The following is a 7,090-nucleotide window of genomic DNA, read 5'->3' as shown; positions in this document are numbered from 1 at the left end:
AAGGATACATAATAGATAAACCCTAATTATTATTAGAATGTTATTATATTTTAATTAATTTTGTAGTTAGGTCATAATCTCTTTATACGAAGGGAATCTTTAACCTCCCTATTAGAGAGAGACAGTGATGTAACGATATAAATTCTCAACCTAACTCGTTCATTCCACAGTAGAAATTGAATTCGAAGGGAATTCTCAACTTTTTCTATTCAATTCCTCGACGTAGTAAGAGAGGGAATTCTCAACCCTGCTTGTCCACCGTAACAAGAGAGGGAATCCTCAATCTCAACTTGTCTTCCACAGCAAGAGATTTAACCCTATCTCAACTTGCCTATACGTGAGCGGGACAAAGCCACCGTCCTCACCATATCAATCCAAAACTCATTTCAATCAAACATAATCAGACATAACCAAAATTTGAATTAATGATACATAATTTAACCGAAGAGAATCCTCAACCTTCTATCTAACTTTTCGATGCGACAAGAGAGAGAATCTTCAACCTCAAGCTCGTCCACCGCAACAAGAGAATGAATCCTCAACCTCAACTTGTCTATTGCATCAAAAAATGGAATCCTTAATCTCAACTTGCCTATTCATGAGCGGGACAAAGCCACCGTTGGTGGGTGAAATTAAACTTCGCACAACTGAACCAGCAAGTACACTGGGTCGTCCAAGTAATACTTGAGTAAGTCAGGGTCGATCCTATGAGGATTGTGATTTGAAGCAAGCTATGGTTATCTTGTAGATCTTAGTCAGTCGGATAGAAAATTTGTTTGTTTGTTTAAAGCGCATAAAAGGAAAATAAAGAAAACGTTACTCAATTGATGGTGAAAGCAATGATAAGAAGATGGTTAAGGCTTAGAGATGCTTTGTTCTTCTGGATTAATCCGGACTTACTGTCTACTCCAACTGCGAATGATTTCTTCTATGGCAGGCTGTATGTGATCAACGCCTTTCTTTGAGAGGTCGCCAAGGCTCCTCCAGATCTGAACCCCAGGGTTAGTGCGGATCCATTCTGATTGAGGGTGAAGCTCCTGCAATTCATTCTCCTTAGTGATCCTACTCAAAATGCCACAGACAAGGTCGAATCTTCCGGATCAGAGAATGATGTACCTTTAGTTCTAGCCTCTACCACAAAGACTCTAATCTCCACATACCTCGGCTGAACTGGTGTCTCGAGAAGTCCCCAACGAAGTCGTGGATTAGCCGTCTAAGAGATGTATAATCAAGCTAGTGGTTCATCATTGTCCGGTGAAAGACTCACTCTGAACCCATGTAGAATGAGATAATCTTGTGCCGGTTCAACACATTCATATTGATGAAGAACGAAGATACATCTTAGAATAGGGAATCAAACACGAATTGAAGATAGAATAGTAATACTCTATTAATTCATAAAACTCAACAGAGCTCCTCCCCTCAACCTAGGAGGTTTAGAAACTCATACTGATAGAAAATACAATATAAAACGTGTAAAGTTTCAAAAGGTTTCTTGAAAAGTGTAAAAGTTCTCAAATAAATACTAGACTTATGACTAAGAATTACATAAGAAGGGTAAAACAGTCTTTTAGTACAAAAATCTACTTATGGGGCCCACTTGGTGAGTGTTTGGACTGAGCTTAATTGAGATCCACGTGCTAGGAGACTCCTTGGGCATTGAACGCTTGCTTGGGGGTCCTTTGTGGGTGTTAGACACTGGTCTCCTCCTTGTGGGCGTTGGATGCCTGAATAGGGCTGGAGGCTGGCGTTGAACACCAGTTTTAGGCCTTCAATTCTGAAGCAAAATATAAACTATTATACATTGCTGGAAAGATCTGGATGTTAGCTTTTCATAGCCATTGAGAACGCTCCATTTGGACTTCTGTAGCTCCAGAAAAGCTCTTTCGAGTGCAAGGAGATCAGATCCTAACAGCATCTACAACACTTTCTCTGTCTCTGAATCAGACTTTTGCTCCAGCTCCTCAATTTTAGCCAAAAAATACCTGAAATTGCATAGAAACACACAAACTCAAAGTAGAATCCAAAAATGTAAATTTTACACTAAAACCTATGAAAACTTAATAAAACTTAAACAAAACATACTAAAAACTATATGAAAATGATGCCAAAAAGTGTATAAAATATCCGCTCATCAAAACACCAAACTTAAAAACTGTTGCTTGTCCTCAAGCAACTAAAGACAAAGTAGGATAAAAAGAAGAGTAAGATACAATAAATCTCAGAGTTTTCAATAAAGCCCAGTTTCAATTAGATGAGCGGGACTTAGTAGCTTTTTGCTTCTGAATAGTTTTGTCATCTCACTATCCATTGAAACTCAGAAGTGTTGGCCTTTTTAGGAACTTAGAATCCAAATGATATTATTGACTGTCCTAGTTCAGTTCCTTTTTATTCTTGAACACAGCTTTTAGAGTCTTGGCCGTGGCTCTAAGCACATTGTTTTCCAGTATTACCACCGGATACATAAATGTCACAGACACTTAACTGGGTGAACCCTTTCGGATTGTGATTCAGCTTTGCTAGAATCCCCAGATAGAGGTGTCCAGAGTTCTTAAGCACACTCTTTTTGCTTTGGATCACGACTTTAAGTGCTCAGTCTCAAGCTTTTTACTTGACACCTTCACACCACAAGCATATAGTTAGGGACACTTTTCAATTGAAGTGCTTAGGCCAAGATTTTACTCCTTTTAGGCCCTCCTAACCATTGATACTCAAGGTCTTGGATCCTTTTACCCTTGCCTTTTGGTTTAAAAGGTTATTGGCTTTTTGCTCTTGCCTTTTGGTTTAAAGAGCTATTGGTGTTTTTTTTTTCTTTCTTTTTTATTATTATTATTTTTTTGATCGCATGCAAGCTTTTTATTTTTCTTTTTGCTGCTTTTTCTTGCTTCAAGAATCAATTTATGGATTTTTAAGATTACCAATACTACTTCACTTTTATCATCATTCTTTTAAGAGCCAACTTTCTTAATTCCAACTTCAAATATGCACTGTTTATTCATACATTCAGAAAACAAAAGCAATGCCACCACATCAAAATAATTGACTATTCTTATTATAGAACTCGAAATTCATGCATCTTAATTTTCTTTTTCAAATAAAATTTTCTTTTAAGGTGAGAGATATATGGAACATTTTATAACTTTAAGACATAGATGATCATGCAACAAGAATAAGAGAACAAACAATAAAACATAACAGAAAATAGAAAAATAACATAAGAAAAGGGGATTAAGAGAACGAATCCACCTTAGTGATGGCGACTACTACTCCTCCTTGAGGATCCAATGTAGTGCTTGATCTCTTCAATGTCACGCCCTTGTCTCTGTTGTTCTTCCCTCATAGTCCTTTGATCTTCTCTTATTTCATTGAGGATGGTAGAATACTTTTGATGCTCCAACCTCAATTGCTCTATATTAGTGTTTAATTCTCCAAGAGAATTATGCAATTGGTCCCAATAGTCTTGAGGAGGAAATTGCATCCCTTGAGGTATCTCAGAGATTTCTTGTTGAGGCGGTTGCACATGCTCATGTGTATGCTCTCTAGTTTGCTCCATCTTCTTCTTAGTGATGGGATTATCCTCCTCAATGAAGATGTCTCCCTCTATGACAATTCTAGTTGAATTGCATAGGTGACATATAAGGTGAGGGAATGCCAACCTTGCTTTGGTGGAAGGCTTTTCAGCTATCTTGTATAATTCTTGAGGTATCACCTCATGTACTTCCACCTCACTCCCAATCATGATGCAATGGATCATGATGCCTCTGTCAATGGTTACTTCTGATCGATTGCTAGTAGGGATGATAGAGCGTTGGATGAATTCCAACCATCCTCTAGCTAAGGGCTTGAGGTCAAGCCTTCTTAGTTGAATGGGCTTGCCTTGGAAATCCCTTTTCCACTGTGCTCCTTCCACACAGATGTCTGAGAGCACTTGATCCCGTCTTTGATCAAAGTTGACCCTTCTAGTATAAGGATGTGGGTCTCCTTGCATTAAAGGCAAGTTGAACACCAACCTCACACTTTTCGGACTAAAGTCCAAGATTCTCCCTCGGACCATGGTGCTCCAATTCTTGGGATTTAGGTTCACACTAATGTCATGATTTTTTTGTGACCCATGCATTAGCATAGAACTCTTGCACCATTAAGATCCCAACCTCTTGGATGGGATTGGTTAGGACTTCCCAAGGGACCTCATTCTTCTTAAGCCTAAAAGGGACCTCAGATATCACTTTCTTCTCTGCCACTACTTTATAGAAGTGGTCTTGGTGGGCTTCGGTGATGAATCTCTCCATCTCCCATGCTTTGGAGTGGCGGCTATGGCCTTTTCTTTCCTCTTTCTAGAGGTTTCTCCAACCTTGGGTGCCATAAGTGGTAATGAAAAGCAAAAAACAACGCTTTTTCCATACCAAACTTAAAAGCTTTGCTCGTCCTTGAGCAAAAATAAATAAAAGAGAAGAATGGAGTAAAAGAAGAAGAAAATAGATGGAGAATGAGGGAGAGAAGAAATTCGGCCAAGGGGGATTTAGAGTGTATGAATTGTGTGTATGAAGGGTTAGTAAGAGAGGGTATCTATAGAAGTAGGCTAGGTTAGGGTTTAGTCATGAGTGGGTAATTGGGAGGGAAATTTGATTTTGAAGTGGGTGGGGATTGTGATGGTTTTGGGAAAGTGATATGGATGTGATTGGGCTAGGGTTTATAGGGAAGAGTGTATGGGAAAGTGTGAAAAAGAAGAGTGAAGAAGTGGGGTAGGTAAAGATGTTGTGGGACCCACTGGTCCTGAGAGGCTAGGGAATTCAGAGTTCCTGCCCTTCTTCATGGGCGTTCAACGCCCAGCACTATGCTTTTGGCTGGCGTTCAACACCAGCTATGCTGCCACTTGGGGTGTTAAACGCCCTGGCTTTGCCTCTGGTTGGCATTCAACACCAGCGAGTCTGCCAATTTGGGCGTTGAACGCCCAGCTAGTGCTCCCTGGCTGGCGTTCAACGCCAGCAAGACACTCTATCCAGAATGGTCTATTTTCATTGCTGAACCTTTCTATCTCTGTTCTGACTGTTGCACATGATCATGAACCTAAAGAAATAACTAAAAAAACATTTAAGGAATTAAAAGAAATAGAAATAACTAAATAGGGTTGGGTTGCCTCCTAACAAGTGCTTCTTTAACGTCACTAGTTTGACGGTTAGCTCCTTATGGAGAATGATATGGGCTCATAATTTTTTTCTTTACAGTGAACTTTCTTCCTGTCTTCTCATGAATGAGCTCCACATGCTCTAGAGATAGGACACGACTCGCTGTATGTGGTATGACTGGCTTCTTGGTAAAGACAACTCTCATGCCAGGTGAGAGGCCTTCAGTAGGGACTTTCTTGTCCCTCCAGCCTTTAGGTACTTTCTTCTTAGTACCTTTGTTATCAGTGCTTGTTGATGGCTGCCCAACACCAAACTTAGAATTGATGTTTGGGGGCTTAGTAAAGCTCTACACTGAAAGAGATGGTTGGAACACTAAGTGTTGCACAGTTATCTTTCTTTTTTCAAAGGGAGAGTTGGGGTGAGGCATCTTGAACAAGATGTGATCCTCCCCTAGCTAGTTGTAGAATCAGTTCTTCCTTAGCTACATCAATGATAGCATTGGTAGTGGCTAGGAAAGGTCTTTCAAGGATGATGGATTCATCCTCATCTTCCCTAGTATCTAGAATTATGAAGTTTGCAGGGATGTAAAGGTCTTCAACCTTCACCAAGACATCTTCTACTAAGCCATATGCTTTCTTCATTGATTTGTCTGCCATCTCTAGTGAGATATTTACAGCTTGTACCTCAAAGATTCCCAACTTCTCCATTTACAGAGAGTGTCATGAGGTTTATACTTGACCCTAGGTCACACAGAGCCTTCTCAAAGGTCATGGTGCCTATGGTGCAAGGAATTAGGAAGCATCCGGGATCCGAAGCTTCTGAGGTAGATTCTGCTGTACCAAAGCATTGAGTTCTTTGGTAAGCACTGGAGGTTCTTCCTCCAAAGGTTTTGTATCAAACTGCTTGGCATTAAGCTTCATGATAGTTCCTAGGTACCGAGCAACTTGCTCTTCCCTAGTGTCTTTATCCTCATCAGAGAATGGGTATTCATCAGAACTCATGCACTGCAGGAGTGCATGCAAGGGAACCTCTATGGTCTCTACATGAGCCTTGGCTTCCTTTATTTTTTGGATAGGAATTTCCTCAGTGGGTGCTGAACACCCAGTAGGTATGCCATTACTGGCGTTCAACGCCAGTTCTGGTGGTTCTTTGGGCGTTGAACGCCCATCATGCATCACTTTACTGGCGTTCAACACTAGTTCCTTTGCCAAGTTGGGCGTTGTATGCCCAGTAAGACATTCCTTACTGGCGTTCAATGCCAGATTCCCTGCCAAATTGGGCATTGAACACCCAGTGAGGTCTTCCTCACTGGCGTTCAATGCCATCTCAGTTTCTCCAGATTCAGCCTCATCCTCAGTAGTGATGGCCTTGCACTCTTCTCTTGGGTTTACTTCAGTGTTACTAGGAAGAGTGTTAGGAGGAGTCTCAGGGATTCTCTTGCTCAGTTGACCAACTTGTACCTCCAAATTTCTAATGGAAGATCTTGTTTCAGTTATCAAACTATGAGTGGTCTTAGAGAGGTTGGAGACTATAGTTACTAAGTCAGAAGGGCTCTGCATAGGAGTTTCCATATTCCCTTGAGAAGATGGGAATGATGGCCTGTTGTTGAACCTATTCTGGGTTCTTCCACCTTGATTATTATTGAAGCCTTGCTGAGGCTTCTGTTGATCCTTCCATGAAAGGTTAGGATGATTCCTCCATGAGGGATTGTAGGTGTTTTCATAGGGTTCTCCTGTGTAATTCACCTCTTCCATGGGGGGTTGGTCAGGATCATAAGCTTCTACTTCAGAGGAAACTTCTTGAGTGCTGCCAGATGCAGCTTGCATTCCAATCAAATGCTGAGAGATCATATTGACCTGCTGGGTCAAGATCTTGTTCTGAGCCAATGTGGCATTCAGAGTGTCTACTTCAAGAACTCTTTTCTTCTAATCTACCCCATTATTCACAGGGTTTCTCTCAGAAGT

The sequence above is a fragment of the Arachis ipaensis genome, chromosome B02 (assembly GCF_000816755.2).
Source record: "Arachis ipaensis cultivar K30076 chromosome B02, Araip1.1, whole genome shotgun sequence".
Taxonomy (NCBI): domain Eukaryota; kingdom Viridiplantae; phylum Streptophyta; class Magnoliopsida; order Fabales; family Fabaceae; genus Arachis; species Arachis ipaensis.
Note: the sequence above shows the minus strand (reverse complement) of the source record.